The 27,922-nt window shown below is 45.1% G+C and overlaps 1 long non-coding RNA gene across 2 annotated transcripts; it reads right to left on the minus strand.

Annotated features, from left to right (window-relative positions):
- Positions 1 to 217: 217 nt before the first annotated feature.
- Positions 218 to 27,130, minus strand: LOC123575540 (uncharacterized). Of its 2 annotated transcripts, XR_012417565.1 has the most exons (3): positions 27,032 to 27,130; positions 26,104 to 26,220; positions 218 to 1,325 (listed from the first exon to the last, which is right to left on the minus strand). It is a non-coding gene; the product is annotated as an uncharacterized lncRNA (long non-coding RNA). The 2 variants fall into 2 exon arrangements; XR_006700819.3 differs by lacking the exons at positions 26,104 to 26,220; positions 27,032 to 27,130 and adding an exon at positions 4,216 to 5,703.
- Positions 27,131 to 27,922: the final 792 nt, after the last annotated feature.

Raw genomic sequence — 27,922 nt, forward strand, 5'->3', positions numbered from 1 at the left:
ACATAGTGGTTCTGACAGAACCCAGCTCTTGATGGGCTGCTTTGGCCTCATGGTAACTTTGTGTCTCATGGTCAGATACTGGGTCTCTACAAGGTCCCCATAGCATGCCAGAACTGTTGTTCAAAGTTGTATAATTCTCTGCTGTGGATGGCATAATCTTGTTCCAGGCTCGTTAGTGATTAAATAAATTCAATAAATCATCTCCAAATGAAGACAGTTAAGTTTTTACACTTTTATTTTTCAAAATCACAATTTTCTCATCATTTTTTAAAAGTCGCATCATATAGTAAGAGTATTCAGCGTGACTTTGGGACTTTTAGACATGATTTTTAAAAAAAGTCTCCTCACACCAATCTTTGCTTATTTATACCCCTCAAATCTACAAATAGAGCAGGATGAAATTAACAAATAAAAAAACTTAGGAGGAAGTTAAAAATATGGCTTGGAAAAATAACACAGGGCCAAGTTAAAGTTAGCAGACAAAAGCACAGGGCCAGAGTTCCCAACCAGTTGCTGGATCTGCACTGCAAACTCCATTCTGGGTCCCGCTGTGACTGTTGCCAAGTCACCATGACTCAGCACTCTCCCTGAGACCCACCACATCCAATGCAAGGAGACAGGTTATCCCATCACCCATTTCATGCACACAGTAGGATGCAGATGCACATGGTGAAAAGAGGGCTGAGCTTTCTGCATTTGGAAAACTGCCTGAGATGGTGGGGGTGTGTAAAGATAGCCTAGACAGTGTAACTCCATTTGGTTAAAAAAAAAAAAAAATGGCAGCTGGACTCAGTGGCTCATGCCTGTAATCCCAGCACTTTGGGAGGCCGAGGCGGGCGGATCACGAGGTCAGGAGTTTGAGACCAGCCTGACCAACATGGTGAAACCCTGTCTCTATTAAAAATACAAAAATTAGCCAGGCATGGTGGCGTGCGCCTGTAATCCCAGCTACTCACAAGGCTGAGGCAGGACAATCACTTGAACCTGGGAGGCAGAGATTGCAGTAAGTCAAGATCACACCACTGCACTCCAGCCTGGGCAACATAGTGAGATTCCATCTCAAAAAACAAAAACAAAAACAAAAATGACTTGAACTGAGTCTGGGTCCTCCAGACAGCAGATCCTGAGACAAAGGCTTGAGTGCAAATACTTATTGGGATGTGTGATCCAGCGAGTAGGAGTAAGAGACAAGCCGGATGAAGGACAGAGGATGGAAACCAATACAAGGATGAGTTATTAAGTTGGCCACAGCTCCTGGCGAATGGTTCCTGGCTCTTCCTGGGCTGCCTGAGGAGTTGCATGAAAGATGTTTCAGGGCTGTCCATCTGGGGGAAGAAAGGAAAACATTAATCCATTAGCACTTAGGCTCCATTGCTCACTCCTAGGTTGGGCAAAATGCATGGGCCCCCTATGGCTCAGAGAAGCTCCAGGGCAGACTCTGGAAGCTCCAGCAGAGGTGTGAGGCAAAGGCATGAGGCAAGGACCCAGCAGGAAGCTGTTCAGAACCTGCATCAGTAGCTGGAACGAGGGACAAGGAACACCCAAAGGCACTGAAGTCATACCCAAGAGGTGCCTGATGCACAGTCCAGATTTAAAATTGGTCATTGCTTGAAAACCATCTTCTTAGAATATGTTCATCTTTAGCAAATTGCTGGTCCCTAAGTAACGACCCCTGTAAGAGTTAAGTAATGTGAGCAGGACACTTGTTTCAAGCACCATTCCATCCATGAACAGAGCCAGCATTTGCAAAATATGTTCTTTGCTTCCTCTGTCAAAATACGAAGCTTTCATGAATGCTCCAGAGATTATATCTGAAAACAGATTTACTCCAGACATCTAGTCTAGCACATGCAGCCCTAGTTAATATCCTATAGATAAAATAAAGAGTTGAAAGAATAAAACTGTTCATTTTATACACATGGGTAAGAAAGCATATCTTCACTCATTTCCAGAGCATCTTTGACTTTCCAGAAGCAACTTTCTTTTAGACTGGGTGGTTCAAATACAGTTTGAAAATAATGTGAATTTGCTCTCATATATGGCCCCTGAAAATTTTTCTTCTCTGAAAATACAGTATTGATTCTTTTATGGCCAAATTAAGCTACAACAAATAAGGTATGGTTCTATTTTCTTTTTCATTGCAAACAGTCTCTATTGTTTAAAATAATATGATCCTCTGGAGGCCAAGGCAGGAGGATTGTTTGAAGCCAAGAGTTTAAACCCAGCCTGGGCAGCATAGCAAGACCCCCGTCTCTACAAAATATTAAAAAATTAGCCAAGTGTGGGGGTGTACACCTGTAGTCCCAGCTAATAAGGAGGCTGAGGAAGGAGAATCACTTCAGCCCAAGAGTTCAAGGCTGCACTGAGCTATGATTGCACCACTGCACTCCAGCCTGGGCAACAGAGCGAAACCCTGTCTCCAAAAAAAAAAAAAAAAAAAATTGCTTTTCTGGCTCATAAACCTGTTGCTGAGAAACTTGCCACTGGCTACTAAGCCAATCCTTGGAAAACTGATTGTAAACAAAGTATTCTGGATCTTGCTACACAGCTACTCAACTCTTCTATTTGAGAATGAAGCGTAATGAAATTACAACTTAAACTTATTGAGAGGAAGAGCTCAGTAATGCTGTTGAAGACTTGGAATCATTCTAGCTGGAAAAGCAACACATGGCCACGGCGCAGAAGGCTTCACTCAAGCTCAAAGGCAGCAAGCAGAGAAAACCTAGTCCCTCAGACTATTGGCCACTGTGATTCCTCTCCATTAATACACCAGGCTTAATTAGTTAAATTAACCTATTAGAGGTCAGATATTTAATTTTTAATTAACCAATTATTAGCAATTTAAATAAAATTTATATCTACCATGAGAATTCTACATGCCTAGAAGAGCTTTTAAAGTCTTAACAAGACTGTAAATTAGAAACTATTATCTCTATGTACAAATAAAGTACCTGGGCTCAGAGATGCTAAGGAAGTCCTCCAAAGTCATATAGCTAAGAAGTGCCACAGCTGGATTTAAACTCAGGTGACACTATAGAGTACCCCAATGCCTCCTTAATCTACATCTTCAATGCTTTTTTTTTTTTTTTTTTTTTTTTTTTTGAGATGGAATCTGGCTCTGTTGCCCAGGCTGGAGTGCAATGGTAAAATCTTGGCTCACTGCAACCTCTACATCCCAGATGAAAGCGATTCTCCTTCCTCAGCCTCCCGAGTAGCTGGGACTATAGACTCATGCCACCATGCCCAGCTAATTTATGTATTTTTAGTAGAGATGGGGTTTCACCATGTTGGCCAGGCTGGTCTCGAACTCCTGACCTCAGTTGATCTGTCCACCTCAGCCTCCCTCAATGCTCTGTTTGTCAAAAACAACAATTTGTCACACGGCATGACAAAGAAATCAAGGGGAAGGAGTTGGCCTTCATTATGGCAAATTAATCTTGTGCAGATCCCTTGATCCCAGCTCCTTCCATCTCTCAGAGCCTAGGAGGAGTTGGGGGGAAACGGTGCCACAAAGTTAACATTGAGCTTCATCGATATCCCCCAGCTGCAAATGTTACTAGATGCTTCTTCAACAAACTATCTGAGGACAGTGCACATGAGCGCATCACAGGCTCTGTGAAATCTTGTGGTAAAGAAACCTGTTTGCCTGAGGATCCCTTTTTGAGAAGCATCTACTTGACACTCATTTGGAAGAAGGCAGTTTCAAAATCATCGAGGTGCAGAATATCACAAAATAATAAATTTGAAATCACAGCCCCTTGGTACCAGGCAATTCCCACTGGTACTCAGAGTGCAGCCGTCACAGCTTGTCCTGGCATCCCAAACAGAAAATGTATGTATGGGTTTCTCACTAACTTAAGAGGAGTCAGACTATTCATTGGCTCGACAAGTATTTATGGGGCATGAGCGGCCAGGCACAGTGCTGGCTGTGGCGCTTCCATCCATGAACAGAATGGCCAATTTCTGCCTCACAAAACTTACAGTCCAGTGGGGAGGGTGAACTTTGCCCAGTTGTACATGTGATGAGTATTACAAAAGAGAAGACGAAAGAGCTACAGGATCCTGTAACTGGAGGAACTGATCCTGCCCAGGCACCAGGGAAGTGACATTTCATCTGAGGCCTGAGGAATGAGCGGGAGGGAAATGGGTTGGGGTGGGTTATGCGGAGAGACCTATGTGGGCAAAGGGCCTTTCTCCTGGTAACTTTCTACTCACCCTTCCAGCTTCCACCTGGACATCCTGCCTCCCCAGGAGCTGGGCTGAGGGCCGCCCTACTGCTATCCATGGCACTTGTCACCCAGAGCCCTGGTGAGCTGTTTGCTTGTATGCAGCACCCCTCACCACATGATGAGCATCTCAAGAGCTAGGAGTCTCATTTCTTGTATCCCTGGTCGATCGCCTGATCTTCAGCACACATAGGGCACCCATCAAAATGTTAGTGAAAGTAAAGGAGGAAGGGAGGGAGGGAGGAAAAGAGGGAACAAAGTAATTAGGGAATCTCTAGCTACAGGCACAGGTTGATTCTCTGCAATGTCTCCTTTTCTGTCATACAGAAAAAGAGCACAGTTAGAGTTCACAGGGACCGCGCCCCCGCCACACATTAATTTATTCTCCAAACATTTGTGGAAGATGCTAGAGACACAGATGCAGTGTGTTTACAAGGAGCTTATGATCTAGCGGTGGAAGCGCAACAGAAGTGCAATTCTTTCATCCTTTTGCCCACATAAAGCAGCCAAGGCACGATTAATTTTGATGTCGACTACCCAGGCAGGACTTTGCCCAGCCCAGGGACCCGCACGAGGCCAAGGGCAGAGACGAATCCCCTTCTCCACTGTAGTGCAGCTTCCTGTTTATTCTCGCAGTGCCTTTAATGTTTCGCTGTTAAAAGCAGTTGACTAAGACTCTGAAACAATCAGCAGAGGTTCGCAGGTGAATGGCAATATACTCTTCTGCCCACTCCCTTGATCTTCCCCTCAAGGGGCGGGGGCAGTCTGAAATCCATCTGCCCCGAGGAGAAGGGCCTCCCGGGCCAGCGCAGCTTGCTCCTCTGCAGACCCCGCTGTATTTGTGCGTCCCAGGCGTGGTAGGCCCGGCGCCCACTCCGCCCTCCCGCCCCTCCCCCGCGCCACGTCACCGGGTCACGTGGGTGACCAGGCTCCGCACCCCAACCCCCCTCCCTACTCCCGCCAGACTCAGCTGCTCTCTCCGGGAGCTGGGGAGCCGAGGGCGGGCAGCCGCGTCTGCCCTGCCCCTCCTCGCCCCTTCCCCCGCAGCCTGAGGAGGGCGTTAAGCAAGGGGCTTCGGAGAAATTAGAACCAGTGTTCTAAATTAAGGGGAGCAGATGTCCCTGTTTTGCTTGCGAGGCCTGGGTGGCCTGCTGTTCAGACAGAAATGGTTGAGGCGCTGACCTTCCGGGGCTGCTGTCAATCTCCGCGTGCAGATGGCCAGCCCGGAGCCTTGCCGCTCCCCTGCGTTGGAAATGCGGCAGCCGGGGATGCCGGCAGCTTGAGAGAAAAGTCTGCGTGGAGGAGGGGTGGGGGTGGTGAGGGGAGGCCCGGGGAGACAGAGGGCAGGAGAAAAAGGCCGGCCCCGCTCACAATGGAGCCCCTGTGGCGGCCCCTCCGAGGACAATGCGGTCCCCCGGGACCCGCGGTGGGTTGCGCCAGGCCGGTCCGCGCTCCAGCTGCCTCTTCAGAACAAGGCAGTGCAAATGTGCCCTCTTGATTCTAAATCCTCTTAGGCGCTGTCCATGTGAACAAGGAAAGGGGTGGCCCTAGGATCCTTTACAATTGGGAGGCCTGGGGAGGCCTGGGAGCCCTGGAGCTCCAGAAAATGTCTGCACCACGCATGCAAATAGGTCATTCGCTTGGAGAGAGGCATCTGGCGGCATCGGCAGAAAGGCTGTCTGCCCAGTAGACGGTGAACAAAACCCACAAAACCAGCCAGCCAACAGCGTGCAGTAAACGCTCCTCTCTGGCCCTTCAGTGCCACCGGAGTCCTGAAAAATTTTCAGGGTGTTTCCCCTGGGAGACAGCCCATGAAATGTTCAGAAAAGCCAGCTGAGCTGTGCAGTCATTAGTCACCCAGGTATTTACACTGTTTTTCCTATTTCCTTTCTCTTTTGGCCTCTGTGGTCAGCGGTATAAAATTCCTAGGAACTCCCACCTAAACACCAGCTTCCTGTTTATTCTCGCAGTGGCTTTAATGTTTCGCTGTTAAAAGCAGTTGACCAAGACTCTGAAACAATCAGTAGAGGTTCGCAGGTGAATGGCAAAACATTTTTTAATTAAAAAGTATATCTATCGGTCAGGTCAAAGGTCCAGGTTCATTTTTACTGCTTATGTCAGAATCACAGAGGGGAAAAGGTAAAATTAAAATGTAACTTAATGCCTAAGATCTTGGTTTAGTTTCATTTGGCCCCTGTGTCTACATGAACCTATAAAATACGATACACTAAAGTATGAATGTTTTCATTTCTAGCAGTGGAAGACCTTTCTTTTTCTTTCTTTTTTTTTTTTCCCAATGTGGCATGACATTCTTTTGTTAGAGAAGGTTAAAGTTCATGCATTAGCACAATCTGTGTGCTCCTGCGTGTGCCTTACACCTCGCTATGCCTGTTCTGCCTTAAGTTCCTGCGGTAAAACCTTGCATTTACAGAGCCATCTGAATTGCAGCCTCTCTGGCCTGGAAAAGAACCCTTGAAGTCACCTCATTCAACCCTTTTCCAATACAGAATTCCTTGTATGGTCCCTAGGGAGTGCATAACGATTCTCTGATGGGATCCCTTAGTGATGGGACCCTTTCTACCTTAGATTTTTTAAATTTATTTTTTTAAAGTAATCAATTTATTTTTTAAAGACAAAGATCCACTCTGTCGCCCAGGCTGGAGTGCAGTAGTACCATCATAGCTCACTGCAGTCTCTAACTCCTGGGCTCAAGTGGATCCTCCCATCTCAGCTTCCTGAGTAGCTGGGACTACTCATGTGCCACCATACCTGGCTAATTTTTTAAAATTTTTTACAGAGATGGGTTCTTGCTATGTTGCCCAGGCTGTTGTTTGTTGTTGTTGTTGTTGTTTTGTTTTGTTTTGTTTTGAGATGGAGTCTCGCTCTGTCAACCGGGCTGGAGTGCAGTGGCGAGATCTTGGCTCACTGAAAGCACCACCTCCCAGGTTCAAGCTATTCTCCTGCCTCAGCTTTCCAAGTAGCTGGGACTGCAGGCGTGCGCCACCACGCCTGAGTTATTTTTGTATTTTTAGTAGAGACGGGGTTTCACCACCTTGGCCAAGCTGGTCTCGAATTGATCCACCTGCTTAGGCCTCCCAAAGTGCTGAGATTACAGGCGTGAGCCACTGCGCCCAGCTTCAGGCTAGTTTTGAACTCCTGGCCTCCAGTGATTCTCCTGCCTCTGCCTCCCAAAGTGCTGGAATTACAGGTGGGAGCCACCGTGCCTGGGTAACAATCTTAGTTTTCATAAATGTCTTCTATCTATAAAACCAAAACAAGTCTCCACTTTTGAAGTCATGCAGAATAAATCTAATTTCTTTTACACATGATATTACCCTACAAATATTTTGGAGATAGCTCTGCTGTCCCCACACAGTCTTCTCCCTGCTAAACATCCTCAGATCCTGCAGCAGTTTCTCTCATGGGTATGACTCTCTCGCATCACCCTGAGTTATCTAGCGATGCTCTAGTTAGTGTAAATCCTTTTGAAACTAAAGACAGAAATTCAACTCATGCCGAAACTCAGCTTCTCAGGTAGCACGAGGGAACATGGGTTAAAACCAAAAGAAAGATCGATCGGACCATGTTCGAGTTACTCAGACAAAACTACATTTCAGTTTCTCATTTTAGTCCTTTTCTCCTCTAGGTCAGTTATGCCACACTCAGTTATGAAGCCTAGGAAAGAAGAAAAAAGCCCCACTGTGTGCTAGTTCATGTGCTTGCATTTTATCCTCACAGAGAACCTCTGAGTGGGTACTATGGTGTTTCCCCTTTTATAACCTCAAAGGTTAATTCATCCACCCAAGGTCACACAGCTAATAGGTAGGAGAGTTCATACGTCTGACCTGCGACTTACTCTTTACATTATGCAAAACTGCTGCTGCAGACGTTTCCAGCTAAAACTTATATCCCAAATTTTTTTTCAGCATATTCTATGGCATACAGTTTTTATTCAAGGCCAGCTTGTAGATATCATATTTATACAGTGACAAGAACTTTTGAAATACAAGTTAAGAACTTTAAGGAGAAAAAAAAGTTCTTTTTGGAAGCAAATGAAGCAGAAATTCCAAGTTAAAGCCAAAAGTCATCCTGAACATGCTTTTAATCCAATGGCATTACTTAACAGCAAAGTGTTATATTACCTTTGAATTTCCTGCCTAAGCTAAGGGTAGGCCAGGCCCTTGATGCTGTTTAAATTGTTCCATGTAACCCAGCTATATCACAAGCAATGCCATCACTCTTTACTTGTGCCTGATCTCCAACTTGTCAGTTAGTCAAGAAGGAGGAAAGAATCTGTTTCCCTTGCACACACTGTAATTTTTTTTTCCAATGTTGCTAAGCCTGCCAGAACAAAAGTAAAACCACAAAACAAGATTTAGATCAGTGTCTTGATCAGCCCACTGCTATTTTACAGTTTTAGGAGGGTTGGACATCAAACACTTCAAACTGTCATCTACACATTCCTTCTCAGAATAAAGAAGCATTGGCCTGTACCCCTGCTAAATTATTCTCTACCCCCAAATGTTGGAAACTTTCTCTCCAGGAAAATGCTCTACAGAAGGCACGTTGAATTAATGGAGTTAGTTCTGAGAAAGGTTCTTACTGTCTAAGATGAACTGTCATATGCTGACTTCCGGCCAGGTGGACTCAACGCCTTAGCAGGAATGTTGCTTAGACATTTAGCTTTTTCTAATTTGTTTGCTATTATAAACAGTGCTTGAAAAACCTAAAGTACCCCCCGCCCCTGCTAAAATTACTATCACGTAGATCTGTTTATCTTCTTTATAATTGCTTACCCCAACTGAATGTTTCATTGCTTGCACACTTGTTTATGTTCTACTTTCTTTCTCGGGATCATGACTTGGGCATGACACTAGTTACCTCTTCTATCTTGTTTATTACCACATAGTAAGGACTCAGGAAATATTTTTGAATGAATGAGTATATCTTTCATACACATGTGTTTTACTGTTGTACAATTATCTTCTTAAGATAAATCTGTTGAATAGTCAAATTCATAGACACGGAAAATAGGATGGTGGTTGACAGGGGCTAGAGTGGTGGGAGGAATGAGAAATTAGTGTTCGATTATTTGCTTTTATTTTATTACTATTATTACTTTTGAGAGAGGGTCTCACTCTGTTGTCCAACCTGGAATACAATGGCGTGATCATGGTTCACTGCAACCTGGAACTCCTGGACTCAAGCAATCCTCCTGCCTCAGCCTCCCAAGTAGCTGGGACTACAGACGCACACCACCACACCCGGCTAATTTTTTAAAAATTACTTTTTGTAGAGACAGGGTCTCACTATGTTGCCCAGGCTGGTCTCAAGCTTCTGGTCTCAAGGGATCACCTTGCCTTGGCCTCCCAAAGTACGGGGATCACAGGCATGAACCACTGCACCTGGCTGAGAGTTAGGGTTTAGTAGGTACAAAGTTTCACTTGGGGAAGATTAAAAAAAAGTTCTGGAGATGGACGGTGGTGATGATTGCACAATGTGAATCTACTTAATGCCACTGAGCTGCACACTTACAAATGGTTAAAATGTTAGTTGCCTCACAGCTTGAACAAGTAAAATTGAAGCTGTAATTAACCTTAAAAAATATATATGTGTCCGAGATAGAATTGTAGGAATCTCCCTTCTGATCCGCCTCATTCGAGATACTGCTGGCTTCCACAGTTAGGGCAGGGTTCTGCTCTACCTAACAAGCCTTCCTTCATCCTCTTTTTTTCCTCTACAAACATTCTTGATGTGTTAGTACCATGATTTTTATTTTCTTGCAAGGGATGTCTTGGTGGTGGGTTAGGAGGTCTGTTTGGCCTTAAGTCTCAACCACAGGCTCCAACGCAGCTTAACCAGTGAGCATCTGTTGGGGGCAACTGGGAAATAACAATACAGTGGTAATTTGAGTATATGTGTACAGATATGTAAAATATTTTTTAAAAAATAAACTAGAACAAAACTATTTTACATTTACCTGTAAAATGGTTAAAATGGTAAATGTTATAGTATATATATTTCACTACAATCAAAATAATTAAATTTGTTGAATTGCCAATCTTGGGCTAAGGGTAAGTGTGCATATTTTAAGCTGTGGTATGTATTTCCAGACTGCCCTTCAGAAGAATGATGCCAGTTTACGTAAAAACTAAGCAACCATCAGGGCATGAGAATACCCATTTCAACAGTAGGTTTTCTCAGTCTCTTTATTCTTTGTATTTGATAGGCAAAGACAAAGACAGACACAGACCCACACACACAGACACACACACACACACACACTCTTTACTGTTTTATTTATTATTTTATTTGTGAATATTAATATAGTTCAAACTTAAGGTTGAATATCTTTTTTTTTTTTTTTTTTTTTTTGAGATGGAGTCTTGCTATCGCCCAGGCTGGAGTGCAGTGGCTCGATCTCACTGCAAGCTCCACCTCCCGGGTTCACACCATTCTCCTGCCTCAGCCTCCCGAGTAGCTGGGACTACAGGCGCCCACCACCACGCCAGGCTAATTTTTTTTGTATTTTCAGTAGACACGGGGTTTCACCATGTTAGCCAGGATGGTCTTGATCTCCTGACCTCGTGATCTGCCCGCCTCGGCCTCCCAAAGTCCTGGGATTACAGGCGTGAGCCACCGTGCCCGGCCAAGGTTGAATATCTTTTCATATGTTTGGCATTTCTTCTTTTATAAGCAACCTACATGTATCTTTTCTCATTTTTATTGGGCTCTTTAATTCTTTTTATTGATTTGTAGGAGCTCTGTGTATAGTAAAGGTATTAATTCAGTCCATCATATCATTTGCAAATAATTTTTCTCCAGTTCTTTATTTCTGTTAAATATCATTTGTGATCTTTTGCCACAGGAAATTTAAAATTATATATTGTTTCAAGATAATCTTGGGGTAAGAAAACCCCTCATTCCAAGATTATACAAATATTCATCTGTGTTTTCACCCAGTACATTTCTGGCTTTGTTTGATGCGTCTGTATATTGATAATAAGGAATCAGGTAAAGATATAACTGAATTGTTCTTCTTGCAAATCCATTATTTGATCGTAATTTGTTATATAATCCATGCTTTCTATCAGTTATTTGAAATGTCATCTTTTCTTTATAACAAGTAACCATATTCTTAGGTCTATTTCACTGATCTGTCTATTCCAGCACCTAGACCATGCTGGTTTACTTACAGTGAAAGCTGTTATACCAATCTATCTAGATGGTGTCTGTTGCCATAAATCCTCAATTAGTGAGTCATCTCTGTGTTTGGGAATTAATGGAAGATTGGAAAAATTTTAAGTTATATATAATCATAAATTGGAAAGGCCCTGTGAGATCAAGAATTTTCTGTAAATGGGAGTCGGCCAGTGTGTTAGAGGTAGGTCCCTAGAAGGACCAGCAATGGTAGGTAAGGAGAACCGTCACTTCCTGGCAGAGCGGGACACCTGGCACAGTGTCAGGCTTTGTGCTTAGATCCAATGTATTTCCCCCAGCTAGATTCACTTAGCAACCAGTGTGTTGGACAGCAAGCTGGTGGGCTTTGCCCTCTTGATAGTGAATGGTCTCTCTGCCACCTACTTTGCAATCTTAACCAATCTGCTAATTCCGAGACTAATAGCAGCTATCCAATATGATTGTTATAAAGATTAAACAATACATTTAAATGCACTCTGAAAGTGATCATATTGAAATATTGATCGTCATTATTTTTACTACTACTACTGTTGGGGAGGGATGCTTCCCTCCCATGTCTTCATGCTTGTGCCCATTCACCTGCCTCCTGGCCTTGCTGCTTCTCGTGAGACAGACTTCTCCAAGCAAGCGCTGCTATCAGGACAGTCAGACTCAGAGGCCACCTGTTGACCTCCTTTGATGATGGATGGGATTGCTGCTTGCAATGTGATGGACACTCCAGGAGTCTCCCTTCTGATCCACCTCATTCAGGATACTGCTGGCTTCCACGGTTAGGTCAGGGTTGTGCTCTACCTAACAAGCCTTCCTTCATCCTCTTTTTTTCCTCTACAAACATTCTTGATGTGTTAGTACCATGAGTTTTATTTTCTTGCAAGGGATGTCTTGGTGGTGGATTAGGAGGTCTGTTTGGCCTTAAGCCTCAACCACAGGCTCCAACGAAGCTTAACCAGCGAGCATCTGTTGGGGGCAGTTGGGAAATAACAATACAGTGGTAATTTGATTGCTATTCCTTGCGTGTTTTTAGACTCATTCCCCTTGTGTTATTACACACAATCAAACCTCATGGGAGGAGGACCGATTGACAGGGTATTTGGCATTCCTAGTTCTCCAGCACAAATACCATCCTGACTGTCAAACCCTCACCTCTTTAACCTCTGACCTCTATCAATGACCAATCCTTAGCATGGATCAATTACTCCCATAAGGAGGATACTCTGTACAGCACAGTACCCATAGTAAGAGTTCAGTCCTTGTTTGTTATTCTGATCGCTACTGCTTTTAGTTGCTACTGCCCATACAGAAAGCACAGAAGTGGCGTGCTCTGTGAAAGTGCCCACGTCTCCTTCGCTGTAACCTTGGCCTTCTGCCTGACTCCTTGCCCTTCATATGGTCTTCCATCTGGCCCATCAGGCCTGGGACTGCATACCTGGCTCTCCCTTGATCATCTGCCCTCTGAATCCAGCCCATTTTTAAACCAGTCCCTGCCTTTCCTTCTTGGGTTTGCCTGTGTGCCTCTGCCTTTTATCTCCATTTCTCAGGCAGCTTGCCCTGGTCAATAAAAGAAAGCCGAATTACTGTTCAAGGCATCCTGGTGATGAGATGGGGAGAGCTTCAAGGCCATCAGGGAGATCTATGAGGTGCAGGCACACTGCAAACGGTAGGCCTGGGGACACTGACAACCCCGTGGCCTGCTCTTATTAGAGGAAGGCTGCCGCAATCCTCAGGCAATGTCCAATCATTAGTTTAATGAGCATTTACATTTATTGAATATATGTGCCACAAACTGGGAATAAGAGGTGGGCAAGACAGACATGATTCTTTCTTTCTTTTTTTTGACTGAGGGTCTTGCTGTGTCACCTAGGCTGGAGGGCCGTGGCATGTTCTCATGGCTCACTACAACCTCAACCTCCTGGGCTCAAGCAATTCTCCCACCTCAACCTCCCAAGTAGCTGGCACTACAGGCCTTCACCACCACGCCTAGGTACATTTTGTATTTTTTGTAGAGATGGGGTTTAGCCATGTTGTCCAGGCTGGTCTTGAACTCCTAGGCTCAAGCAATCTGCCCATGTCAGCCTCCTGAAGTGCTGGGAATACAGGTGTGAGCCACTGTGCCCAGCCCAGACATGATTCTTAGCCTCGAGGAACTTACAATCCAATGAGAGAGACAAATGCCATCAAAACTAATGAATGAAATGACCGACTGTGGCCACTGTGTCCAGGTGAAACAGGGTGCTGAGATCAAGACCGAGGGGCTGGCATGGTGGCCCACTTTAGATTTGATATCAGGGATGGCCCAAATCTGAATCTCTTAATCCAGCTTTCAATATGAACAGTTTTTTTCTCATCCCATAAATATTTGGAAAGATTCCCACCAACTTTTCCTACATTTGTGAGTTTTCGCTTGACAAAAGAAAAAAAAAATCACGAGTCAGAGAAACCTGAAAAATAAAGTGTCACTGTTCCCAGTCATATTTTCCTCTTCTTTTACCCTTTGACACCTTTTACTTTATTGCTTTTAGACCTAGATTAATTTTGTCTGGCCCGAGCCCCATGCTAATTTGCATGGCTATTCTGTATACGGGTCAGATGCACGAAGACAGCAGGCCAGCCTGAATTCACAAACCGATTCACATCCATCAAGTGGCGCTGAGCTCAGTGTACTCACTGCAGAAGAATGGAGGATAATGAAAAATCCTACCACGGCCTAAAATCCTGACTCATCAGGGTTGCCCTGTGGTCAAGCTTATGGGTAAACCACTCCATCATCCTTATGTTCTACTTGTCAAACACTTGTGGGATTCCATTTTGGGCTTTGGACATGTAATTATGGTTCCCATTATTTCCAAAGCCAGACTTAAGCCTCAGATTATATAATTAATTGTGAGTGGGTGGAGTGCCTTCTTGTATTTTACACTCTCGTCCATGATGTTAATACAAATCCTTCTTTCGTTCCGTAATACCACATATTGCCAAGCCACACGAGTAGATAAAATGCGCATTAGTGTTGTTGTATTTGTTGATGCTGTGAATGGGTGACTGGGAGACTTGTTTACAACTGGAAAGTCTGTTTTTTTTCCTGTATTTGTTGACATAGTCTACATTCTTTTAGTCTCCAGAAGTGTCTGTTCATTCATTCATTCATTCATTCATTCATTTTAGGCCTATCATGCATGAGGAACTATGCTAAGTGCAAGGTAAAAAACTTGGTCTCTAGCCTCAAAATCACACAACCAAGATGGTGTCCATCTTGAGATGGGATGTGGTGGACTGCTGTATCTGAATCACCTGGACAGCATTCTAAAGTCATTAGTGAGTCAGGCACAGTGGCTCACATCTGTAATCCCAATGCTTTGGAGGCCAAGGCACGAGGGTCACCTGAGGCCAGGAGTTTGAAACCAGCATAGGCAACACAGCAAGACCCTGTCTCTACAAAACATTTTATTTTAAAATTATCTAGGCATGGTGGCATGCACCTGTAGTCCCAGCTACTCAGGAGGTTGAGGCAGGAGGATAACTTGAACCGAGGAGGTTGAGGCTGCAGTGAGCTGGGATCATGCCACTACACTCCAGCCTGGGTGACAAAGTGAGACCCTATCTCCTAATAATAGCAATAATAATAATAAAGTCATATATGCCTGCCCATCCCACCCCAAACTCATCATTTGAGATTCTGATTTGATAGGTCCAGAGGGAAGTCCTGACATGTGGATTTTGAAAAAACTGTAATCAGAATTACATCCTTGGGTTATGAACTACAGGTCTAGTCGTCTTCCCGGAACTCTGCAGAACTCAGCTGCTTGCTGGAGATGTACAGCCATGAGCTTCTTTGAACCAAGCTGGATAGTCAGAAGGCTGACGGTGCCTGAGTTGGTCTGGTGGTAATCCTGGGCTCCTGGTCTTGAGAACCTGCCCTCTGTGAGAGACTGGGCCCAGTCCTAGGGTCCGGCCTGCTCTGGTCACCTATTCTGATACAGTTTCGATCTTTGCGCCCTCTAAATCTCATGTTGAAATATGATCCCCAGTGTTGGAGGTGGGGCCTGGTGGGAGGGGTTTGGGTCATGGGAACAGATCCCTTACGAATGTCTTGGTACTGCCCTTGTGGTAATGAGTGAGTTCTTGCTTTGTTAGTTTCTGTGAGATCTGATTGTTACAAAGGGCCTGGCAGCTCCCTCCTCTCTCTCTCTTGCTCTCTCTCTCACCATGTGACACACCAGCTCCCCTTTCTCTTCTGCCAGGATTGGCTGCTCCACAAAGCCCTCCCCAGAACAGATGCTGGCACCATGCTTCCTGTACAGCCCGCAAACTGCGAGCCAAATAAACTTCTTTTCCTTGTAAACCTGCCCAGCTTCAGTATTCCTTTATAGCAATGCAAACAGACTAGTACAGTTCCCACGCCAACTCTAGCCAGGAGCATCTTTGCTGTTCTTCATCCTGGGCTGTTTTGGCCCCACTATGCTCAACTTACCTGATCGCCTGGCCTCTGAACTCAACTCATGACCTTTACTTTGGCCTCTAAAACCCCACCTTCTGATGTTGTCTCTGCAGTGACACCTCATGCCTGTCTTGTTCTCCTTCTGAGCCAAGTGAGCGCAGGTCATAGATGTCAGACATTGGGCTGAGCAGTTACTTTTCTGTGGGCCCCGGTGTGGGGAGCTGACAAAGCAGTCAGAAAAGTAGCATTTAGGAAAGTGTTGAATCCCAAAGGAGGGGATGGATGGGAGGGCTCAGCTACCCAAAGGGGCTGGACAGAGCGGGAGAACTCAGCATGGTGTCCCAGACAAAGAGAAAGTACCTTCTCTGGCAACAAAGGAGAGCCAAATTAGACAGTGGGGAGAGTAGGGGCTTCTCTGCATCAAGGGCCCACCGGGGGTGGGAAGAGGCGTGACAGGACAGTGAAAGGCCTGAGCAGAAAGCCCATCTCAGAGAGGACACAGCCCTGCCTGCAGCCGCCTCTCCAGCTTGCTCTCCATGAGAGCTGCACCCTCACCGCCATCCTCCTCCAAGTCCCTGTCCCGATCCATTTGGCTCAGCCCTGTCCTGGAGTGCACAGGAGGAAGCTCTGGTGACCCTTGGAAGCATCCCCAGGAGCAGGGCCAAAAGACTATTTTTTCCCCCTTTTTTTAAAAAAAAATTTTAATTTCCAGGATACATGTGCAGAATGTGCAGGTTTGTTATATAGGTATACGTGTGCTATCGTGGTTTGCTGCACCTATTGACCTGTCCTCTAAGTTCCCTCCCCTCGCCCTCCACTCCGCAACAGACCCTGTTTGTGTGGTGTTCCCCTCCCTGTGTCCATGTGTTCTCTTTGTTCAACTCCCACTTATGAGTGAGAACATGCGGTGTTTGGTTTTCTGTTCCTGTGTTAGTTTGCTGAGAATGATGGCTTCCAGATTCATCCATGTCCCTCCAAAGAGTATGACCTCATTTTTTATGGCTGCATAGTATTCCATGGTGTACATGTACCACATTTTCTTTATCCAGTTTATCATTGATGGGCATTTGGGTTGGTTCCATGTCTTTGCTATTGTAAATAGTGCTACAATAAACATACATGTGCATGTGTCTTTATAGTAGAATGATTTATATTCCTTTGGGTATATACCCAGTAATGGGATTGCTGGGCCAAATGGTATTTCTGGTTCTAGATCCTTGAGGAATTGCCATACTGTCTTCCACAATGGTTGAACTAATTTACATTCCCACCAGCAGTGTAAAAGTGTTCTGGTTTCTCCAAAATAATTGCCTTTCTGACTGGAGTGAGATGGTATCTCATTGTGGTTTTGATTTGCATTTATCTGATGATCAGTGATGATGAGCTTTTTTTCATATGTTTGTTGACTGGCCCTGGTTTGCCTCATGCAAAGGCCATCATCAGCTTGTGAATTCTGGTTCTTTTTTAAAAATGTCTGTTGTTAAGTCTACGATTTCAGATATGATATTCTGCCTGCACATGGCCCATATCAGTGACAAGTCAGAGAAGGTATTTTCAGCATTTTACAAATATGATCATTTTACATGTATAGCATTTGGCGCGACCAACCCAGGTTTAGGTACCATCAGTCTCTTGAGTGGATAAACAGAGTGAATTCATAAACTCTTACTGAAACTAACATGCTTTGTAAGTAGAAAACAAAATCAGGATCATGAATTGGCTAGTTTTATTTTTTCTAGTGGCTATTTGCTGATTCTTGGCCTTAAATGATAACATCTTTTTGTTACATGTCATTTGATCGTTCATTCGTTCAGCTTTCACCGAACACTTGTTATGTGGGACTTCCTGTGACGCTTTACAAGCTGGCCCCAAACTGTGCCTCCAGCCTGGTCTCCCACACATTCCTGTCATGTCCCTGCACCCGTCTAGCACATTTACTCTCTGCCACACCTGCAGTATACAGATGAATAAGACATGGTCCCTGTCCCTCAACTTCTCCCAGGCTGGCGACAGTAACAGCCAGGCATCTGTCATTTTGAGGTGATAAAGGGTATGGTGACATTTTACCTAGGTCTTGAAGGACACAGAGCAGGTGAGCGACAGGTGCAAAGCCCTGAGTTGCGTGAGTGGGGAGGTCAGGGAGATCAAGGACGGAGTGCCTGCCTCATGCCTCATGGGGACTAACTGGCACCAAGCAGGACTGGAGAGACAGATCCCCGCCCAGGCCTGCCTGAGTGCTCTGTGATCAGCTGTCAGAGGTCCTAGTTACTGCATGTGACATTCCTGCCATGCTGCCTCTTCAATGTGCCCAGATTCCCAGGTCACGCTCCCTCAGCCACCTTTCATGACTTGCTGTTAAGGTGGAAGGGAAAACTCCAAACTTTGTTCTTGGGGGGTTGCGAGGGAGTTGCCAAAGGCTGCTTATTTCTCTTCCTTTTGACTTTCAATCAAACCACATGTAACTGCTCCCTGGATCCCTGCTCAGGTGTGCAGCGGACCTTGCGGTGCATGAGTCTCATGCCTGGTGTGGACTAGCCTCGCCGGACACTCCTAGCTGAGCCCTCGGAAAAGTCTGCAGAACACGTCTAAAAATAGGTAAGCGAAGAAGCCCAGACTCAGGGAGAAATGCTCTTACCAGGCCCCAGAACAGCCAGCTGTATCAAGTTCAGGCCTCTTCCCCGCCAAGCCACAGGGTCGTGAGAGACTTCCCCTCTTGGCTTTCCGAGTTGGGAAAGGAGGGGAGGAAGTGGAGAGGCAGGATGTGGTGGAGGGGCCGTGTGCTGCCTGCAGGGCTGGAGGCTCAAAGCAGAAATCCTCCGAAGGACTTTTTGAACAGCCGGTTAGGCGCACATGCGCATACACACACAGACACACACAGACACACACACACACACACACGCACACACGTGCATGCGCGCAGAACCCCCAAACAGCCTATTGGCTTTGGTTTCCTTCAGTGAAATCTGGGATCAGGAATAATCTCATCTGGGGTGGCCAGTCACTCTGGACTCACGGTTTCCAGGGTCTTCTGAGTATATACAACCATCCTCCAGACCGCAAAAAACACGGTATTTACTCTGACAAAGCCACAAGAGCCCCAGGTTTATGTCCATGAAAGATCAGACAAAATCCAGGGCAGCAACTCATCAGTGGTGACTGGCAAATAACCTGATGTGCAACTAATGTACGAGTCCCTTTTCTGAGCGTCCCGTGTCAGCATGTCTTTCCTCTGCCTTCCATCTGTTTAGTGGGTCCACTGGGGGGTGAGACAGTTTTGTTGCAGGGGACTTGGGTCCAGCTGGCTGGAATTATCATAGGTTTCAATCCCGATTTGGTGTGTTCTAGGATGGAAAAGACACTTCCTCTTTGCTTCTGACCTCTTTCCAGAACAAATAAAAAACATACACCAAAAAGCCACTCCCGGGAAGATGAAACAACATAGTCACCCCTGGATCCCCAAGGGCAGCTTCAGAGGGCTTCCATTAGCAGGGTGGATGAGCTATTTTCCCAGGGTATTACATGTGAGAAGCTTTGAGCGTGTATCTGGTGAGTCACACTGAAGGGGATGACCAGTGTTTTAGAGTCTGACAAGGATCGTTACTGAAATACATAATGCAACCATCATCAGCACTTGGGGACTCATACATTGTGGAGATACTGATATGCTCTACCCTTTTAAGTCTTCATGCAACTAAAGGGAAAGATCCTCTCAAATAGGTTGTTCTCTTTCCTAACCCTAAGAAGAGTCTTTCTTTAAGTTCTCCTGTATGACTGTGAGATAGGATTGATGGAAAAGGAAGGGACAGGGAATTAGTATTTCCTGAGTGACTACTGGATTCCACCTCATGAATGGCCAGGGAAATGGCATTCTCACCCGAGCAGGGCTCCTCCATTAGACTAGTGTAGGAATCCCAGAGGGAGGATGGCACATGGTTAGGACTCGCCAGAGACCAGGCACAGTGGCTCAGGTCTGTAATCACAACAACTTTGGGAGGCTGAGGCAGAAGAATTATGTGAACCTAAGAGTTCGAGACCAGCCTGGGCAACAGAGCGAGACCCTGCCTCTACAAAAAGTAGAAAACTAGCTGGGCGTGGTGGCACATGCCTGTAGTCCCGTTACTTGTGGGGCTGAGGTGGGAGGATTGTTTGAGCCCAGGAGTTAGACGCTGCAGTGAGCAGTGATGACAACATTGCGTTCCAGCTTGGGTGATAGAGTCAGATCCTGTTTCAAAAAAACAAAAACAAAACAAAACAAAACAAAAAAGCCCAGTATAGTGGCTCATGCCTGTAATCCCAGTACTTTGAGAGGCCAAGGCGGAAGGATCACTTGAGTTCAGGAGTTCAAGACCAGCCTGGGCCTCATAGTGAGACCTCATCTCTCAAAAAAAAAAAAAAAAAAAGACAAGCCTAAAGTCACACACTGCCCAGTTCATATTCTAGTTCTGTCACCTACAAGCAGTGTGGCTTTGGGAAAATTGTTTAACCTCTTTGCAACTCAATCTCTTCTTCTCTAAAATGGGAGAATTGAATGAAGATTTCTCAAAACTCTAAAAATATGACTTCCATTCAATTCAGCAATCCCACTACTGGGTACCTACCCAAAGGAAAAGAAATCGAGATATCAAATAAATACATGCACTCTCTTGTTTATTGCAGCACTATTCAAAACTGCAGAGACGTCAAATCAACCTAAGAGCCTATCATTGGACAAATGGATAAAGAAAATGTGCTGTATATATACATAATGGAATATTATTCAGTCATAAAAAGGAATACAATCCTGACATTTGCAGCAGCATGGCTGGAACTGAAGGTCATTATCTTAAGTGAAATAAGTCAGGCACAAAAAGATTAATACCACATGTTCTCACTGACACATAGGAGCTAAAAAATCTGATCACATGGAGGTAGAGAATGAAAAGACGGAGAACAGAGACCAGGTGGGGTGAGTGGCAGGGTCAGGGAGAGGATGAAGAGAAGTGGGTCAAAGGCTACAAGCCTACAGTTAGATAGGAGTAAATCCAGTGTTTGAGAGCAGTAGAGTAGGGTGGCTATAGTTTAACAAAAATATATTATACCTGGGCAATGGACACCCTAAACACCCTGTCTTGATCACTCCACATTATATACACGTAACAAAATTTCACGTGTACCCCACAAATGTGTGCAAATAATGTAAAAAATTTTAAAAATAAAATAACGTGGGAGGACTGAATTCCCTGCCCCATGGGTTCCTGTGAATTGAATGAGCTCACACACTAGCACTTGGCGCAGTGCCTGGCACAGAGTAAGTGCTCAATGAATGCTAACTCCCCCTCCTACTGTCATCATCATTTACAACCAATAGACCTGAAAACGTCTGATGTTAATTAAACACCTTGATTCATTTGGAAAGATTGATCTGGCATTAATCGGAACTACTGTACAAAAACGATGACTTCTTTGGATACATATTTTTTGGGAAAAGGCCCAAGGTATGGGCCATAAAATAAACTGAGAGTTTGCCTTTTGGGACCGTAGAAACATGTCACGAGTTCTACACTTCCACACTCATAGAACTAAAGCCTCCCAAGTAGAAAAAAACTCCACTCCCAGAGGATACTTAACTCTCTATTTGGAACAAGCTATTACTTGAAGCTTCTCCCTTTTATTTCAGAAACTTCTTGCATTTATTCGATTTAGTTCTAAAGACGTGAAGTGTTATGGAATAAATTTGCTTATGGTAATGGATGGGCATTTTGACAACCCAGGACCTTGCTTCTAAAGCATTTTTATGACCACTTGATATCACCAAACAGTGAAACAGCATAGGACACCAATCAATGAGGTGCATATTCTACTCAGGCAGCAGAGAGATTAGGTGGCCTGTTTAAAAGTGCCCAACCCGGCTGCAGTAATCCCAGCACTTTGGGAGCCCGAGGTGGGCAGATCACCAGAGATCAGGAGTTCGAGACCAGCCTGGCCAACATGGCAAAACCCCGTCTGTACTAAAAATACGAAAATTAGCCGGGTGTGGTGGCAGCCGCCTGTAATCCCAGCTACTTGGGAGGCTGAGGCATGAGAATCGCTTGAACCTGGGAGGCGGATGTTGCAGTGAGCTGAGATCATGCCATTGCACTTCAGCCTGGGCAAGCCTGGGCAACAGAGTGAGACTCCATCTCAAAAACAAAACAAAACAAAACAAATCAAAACACACAAACAAACAAAAAACCTGCTCAGCAAACCGGTGACAGGCAAATTGAGATGCCATTGGGCCACAATCCTTCACACAGAGGTCAAAGGAAGGAGCCGACCATCCTCTGCCCATATGTCTTTAATTAGAAACAGAGGAAGTCGGGATTTTTATCCACTTGAGAAAAACATGAAACTTTACCAGCTAAATTGAAAAATCTACTAAAAGTCTGTGTCATTGCACTTCGGGAGGGCTGGCCCAGTGGCATACGTTTCTGACGTGGCTGTCCAGTCACACTGGTTGTGAAGAGTAGGAGCTACTGGAAAACCATGACGCAGAGGATCAGGGGCAGGGCCCTGGGCATGTCTTTCTCAGCCGTCCTGCGAGCTGTCAGGATGGTCACCCTTCTTCTGTTCTCTCCTCCTAAGGCAAAAATTTTATACCACTTTTTTTTCCCCCAATCCAGATGCAAAACCAAACACTCAAATCCAACTGTTCTCAGTCACGTGAAAGCATTCCAAGACCTCAGAAATGCTCACTCACCAAAGACCGTTTTCCTGACTTGTAATTTGGTCAGTTATCACCGGTTTTAGACAGGTTCCGGGTGGTCCAGTTTCCTCTGGGAACTCTGTAGGTTTCATGGTTTCCGTTTCCGGAGTTTTCTGCTTGCCTAGGAGTTCCAGGGCAACTGAACTTGCTGAGAAAGTGAGCACCCACCACTCAGCTGCACAAGGTCCTTTGGAAAACCCAGTTAGGGTTCCTGCCCCTTTTTTTAACACCAGGAGTTGGCCCTAGCAGGCCTGTATGGAGGTGGAGGCAGTTACATTTTGATCCGTAGTATACCTGCCTTAGAAAGATGCTGGACTTAAAATTTCAAACCATTTCATGATGATTTATACATTTTTTAGTAAGTGCCATTAGATCTCCTTCCACCTTTCAGGTGTCAGAACTGCTAAGCCTCATGCAGCTTCTTCCCTAAGGGCCCAAATAGGTTGTTAGTGGGGTGGGTTGAGTCTCTGATTCCTGCATACTTTAATGCGATCTTCTAATTTGAAGTATGCAAACTAGGTTTGCTCCCTTCGGAACGATCCCATGCAATTTGGTTGAGGAGCTGAGCACATTTCACAGCAAGAACATAGGGACCATCCAAAAGGGATAGAAATTGCTCAAATGAACAATTTGCATTTACTGTCCTCCTAGGGAAAAATAAACGCCAAAACATCTGTTGTGAAAGTTAAGGTATAATCTTCAACTCCTCCAACTTTCCCCATCCTTGGTTTGTACAGCACAGCACTAACTAAAGGCAAAGTGGTTTTTTTGTTTTTTTTTTTAGAAGCACACACAGAGAGGCTAATTCACCATAAATGGTCCAGGCCACCACTGTGGAAACTGAGAACATGAAAGTGAAAAGCAGGCCAGTCAGCTTGTAGAAGAAGTCAGTGGTGGGTTCCTCTGACAATGGAACTGGTTGAGAAGTGTCAGCAATCACACCTGGGCATCCCAGGGCTGTCCCCTACCCAGAGAAGGCCATTATCCTGCTCTCTGTAATAATAAACATCAGAAAGCACAGCCTGGTTGTCTAAATGGGCAGGAATCTTTTCACACTTTTCCACCCCAATCTAATATTTCTCCTTTCAGAGGTAAGAAGAACCTGTATTCATTGAAGCTAAGAAGATAGTTTTTTTTTCAACTATATATATATATATATTTTTGTGTGTGTGTGTGTTTTTTTTGTTTGTTTGTTTCAGACGGAGTTTCGTTCCTGTTGCCTAGGTTGGAGTGCAATGGCACGATCTCAGCTCACCACAACTTTCGCCTGCTAGGTTCAAGCAGTTCTCCTGCCTCAGTCTCCCGAGTAGCTGGGACTACAGGCATACACCACCACGCCCGACTAATTTTATATTTTTAGTAGAGATGGGATTTCTCCATGTTGGTTAGGCTAGTCTCGAACTCCCGACCTCAGGTGATCCGCCCACCTTGGCCTCCCAAAGTGCTGGGATTACAGGCGTGAGCCACTGTGCCTGACCTAAATATATATATATAGCACAAGTGCAAATTTCTTACATTCATATGTTGTGTAACGAAATAATGAAGTCTGGACTTTTAGTGTATCCATCCCACCTGAATGGCGAACATTGTACCCCACAGGTAATATGGCAACCAATAAGAAGACAGTTTGAGATACCAAGTGGAAAGCCACCTCTTGGAGGTTACTAGATTCCGTCTTTACTGTCAGTTCCTGGGGAGCCCAGGGAGCTCACATGGGTATCAGATTATCAGATGGGATTTTACTCCACACAGCTGCATAGCAATTGTGAGAAGATCAGGCAGTACCAGATCTAGAGTTCCGTATTCAATTAGGGCAAGTATTTTATCAAATGTCAGTGTACAAGTCAGTTTTCTTCCTTCCCCTCAGAATTGCTTTTTCTAATTTCATTATGTCCCTAGGCTTGCCATTAAGACCAATTAGAAGAGAAAAAGATAATGTCTGGGAGTGTGTGGGCTGAACAGATAAAAGCTGTCACTTGCAGATTACAGTGGAGCTTTCCTGCAGGAGTGACTCTCCTGAATCCAAACCACTTGGAGCTTATCTATAGGATGCCTTGACTTTCCAGGACAGCTGATAGACTTGCTTCAGTCTGATTTGCAAAAGTATGCCATGCTTTTCAGCTATGACCTTGACTTGCCTCTCCCTATCTCTCCAAGCAGGCCACTCTCCAAACGCAGTTTAGTTCCATTGACCAAAGATGTTAGAAGCAAGCTCTGGGCTCAGACCTGTCAATGGGTCCTGTCTCCTTGCCCCTCAGGATGGAGGAACTCTGTGCCAAGATTTTATCTTTGCTGATCTTGGCACATTCTGACATCCTGCATGTGTGGGCCCCAGACGAGCCCCAACTGTGTCCAGCTGGATAGATGTCACCAGGGAAAACCTCTCATCACAGCAGGTCACTTCCTTTCTCAGGCTATAGCCACCAGAGCTGGGTCAACTGGGGCTAGGGAAAGTAGGCCAACACAGAACTGGCTGGAGAAGGAAATCATGCAGGGTTTATTTAGAAGTGTCTATGATCCACAATGAGATTGATACCTCATCTCTGTGTAGGGAGATTTTGGAATGATCTCCATTTCCCTTCTAATTCTGAAGGCTGTGTACTATAGTTCCAACCACGTAATTCACCCAAATTAGCACTGATGAACTAGCTTTTCACATACAAATATCTTTTCCAAGCATCAGCGTATTTTTATTTTGTGTCTCCAAATATTGCCAATGATGTGTGCCCAGGGTGTGGATATAGCAGGGCCAAACTTGGGTTGCCATCTGCACGAGGAGATGTTCCTCATATGTGCTCCTTCGCCAGTTTGCTGCCTGAAATCCTTAAATGGGAAACTCAGTCTTTAATTCTACCATCTGATATAAAGACTCTATGCCAATGTGATGGGAGAAGATGCTCATTGAAAATTTCCCACCAAGATTTCAATGAATCATACAGATTCTTGCCTGAAGCTAAGTTTTTTAGGCAGTTGGTATTGGGGATGGGGAAGGATGTTTGAAGCAGGAGGTCCTGCGGCCCCCGACGTGGAAGAGGCTGCCTGGAAGTGCACTAAAAGGAGTATACAGAGAAAAAGAGGACAATTTCACCCACTCCATAAAGTGCTGAGTCGCTCAGTTGATGATTCCCCTGTCAGCTGAGTCTGCCTGTGGGCCAGGCATCTTGGAAGGAGAGAGGTTGCCTTGCTGCTCTCAGGCCATACTAACAGAGGCTTAGGCTCTCAGGCTTCCTTGGGCACCAAGGCTAGCAGCACCCAGAGCTGGGTGTTCGGTTTGCCCTGAACTGCACTGACTCACTCCCAGCAGAACTGGGAGGAGCTGACCTCGTCGTGAGGCCCAGTTCTCATTCACCTGGTTATAGGCGCAGTGACTCAGCCCTGTGGTTTTCAGGCCTTCGCCAATGACGCACCTTGGTGGGCAGGAATCCATGGGCCCACCCGGGTCTCTGTCTTAGTTCATTTGTATTGCTATAAAGGAATACCCAAGGCTGGGCAATTTGTAAAGAAAAGAGGTTTATTTCACTTACAGTTCTTCTGGCTATACAGAAAGCACGGCGCCGGCATCTGTATCTGAGGGCCTCAGGCTGCTTCCACTCATGGTGGAGGGTGAAGGGGAGATGAAAGGGACCTGGTGTGTAGTGATCCTGTGGCAAGAGACAGGAAAACAGAAAGGGAAGGAGATGCCAGGCTCTTTTAAACAACCACTTCTCATAGGAACTAAGAATAAGAATCCACTCACTCCTGCAAGAATGGCACCAAGCCATTCATGAGAGATTCACCCCCATGGCCCAAATGCCCCACAGCAGCCTCACCCCCAACACTGGGGACAAAATTTCAACATGAGACTTGGTGAAGACAACAAACCGTACCTAAACCACCACAGTCTCCATTCAAGGAGCACTGATATTGAAGCGGAGTCTACTCTTGACCCAACCACCCTTTCCATCAGATCCTCCAAAGGCCAAACTAACATTTAACTGGACAGTCCAGAAAGAGGAATTTCTTATCAGAAAGAGCTCGGCAAGAAGACAACCTGACTTCCCCTCTCCTTCTCTTTTTTACTACTTTCTTTGCTTGACTTAGCCAGGCAAGCTCTTACCCCAGTCTACTCTTCTTGATGGCACTGAAGGGAAGGACATAGAAAAGACTCACATCTAAGTTTTCTCATAAAAACTTCTTGAACATTTTGGTCAAAAGTACAGTGAGCACATGGTGTTGTATATAAATGTATCTAAACCATTGAAATGGCTGGGGATGTACAGTCACCAGTCACTTACTATGCTGTTAGGTGATTTCATCATTGTGCAAACATACCAGAGTGCACTTACGCAAACCTACATGGTAGAACTTCCTACACACCTGGGCTACATGGTATAGTATTGTTCCCAGGCTGCAAACTTAACCCAGGGTCCCTAGGTTTTTGGGTATAGACTGTGAAAAGGTAACCACTAGTACCTGTTGCACCTTGAGTTCTTGTTGTTTCCAAAAGTTCTAGGAAGAAGCTCAGTCCTGGAAAAGCCCATTGGATCCAGAGGTGCCTGAGTTGGAGATGAACTTTGGTGAACTTCCCCTCATTACCATACTAAAATCCCTGCCCAGAGAGGAACTTATTTGTCATTTTGTATACATGTGACGTATGTAGAAGCATGATCAATGACTGCACACGGGCTATTAATATCTTGCTCCATCTCAACATACAGTAACTCAGCTCACCAGCCCAATAAAAGACCTGTTTTCAGCTTTGATTGGAGGAGGCACTCCTTTGGGAATTATCCCCTGTGTCCTCCTTATTTGTTGCCAGTAATAAAATCCCCTTCAGTCCCCATTGGTTAAGTCCCCATTGGTTGTGGTCATTGGACTGCCACCTGCCAGGTGATGGCACTCACCCGTTGTATGGGTAACAAAACTTATACAGTGTATCACTGTCTTGGATACTGCAGGCAATTGGAATGCAATGCTAAGCATTTGAATAACTAAACATAGAAAAGGTATAGTAGGACCTAAACATAGTAAAGGCTCACACCTGTAATCCCAGCACTTTGGGAGGCTGAGGCAGGCAGATTGCTTGAGCCCAAGAGTTTGAGATCAGCCTGGACGACATGGAGAAAAGCAGTCTCTACACAAAATACAAAAATTAGCTGGGAGTAATGGCCCGTGCCTGTAATCCCAGTTACCGAGGAGGCTAAAATGGGAGAATCCCTTGAGCCCAGGAGTTTGAGGCTGCAGTGAGTCATGATCACACCTCTGCTCCAGCCTGGACAATAGAGTGAGACCCTGTCTCAAAAAAATAATAAAATAAGATACAGTAAAAATATGGTATTATAGGTCAGGTGCGGTGACTCACGC

This window comes from Macaca fascicularis, chromosome 9 (assembly GCF_037993035.2).
Source record: "Macaca fascicularis isolate 582-1 chromosome 9, T2T-MFA8v1.1".
NCBI lineage: Eukaryota > Metazoa > Chordata > Mammalia > Primates > Cercopithecidae > Macaca > Macaca fascicularis.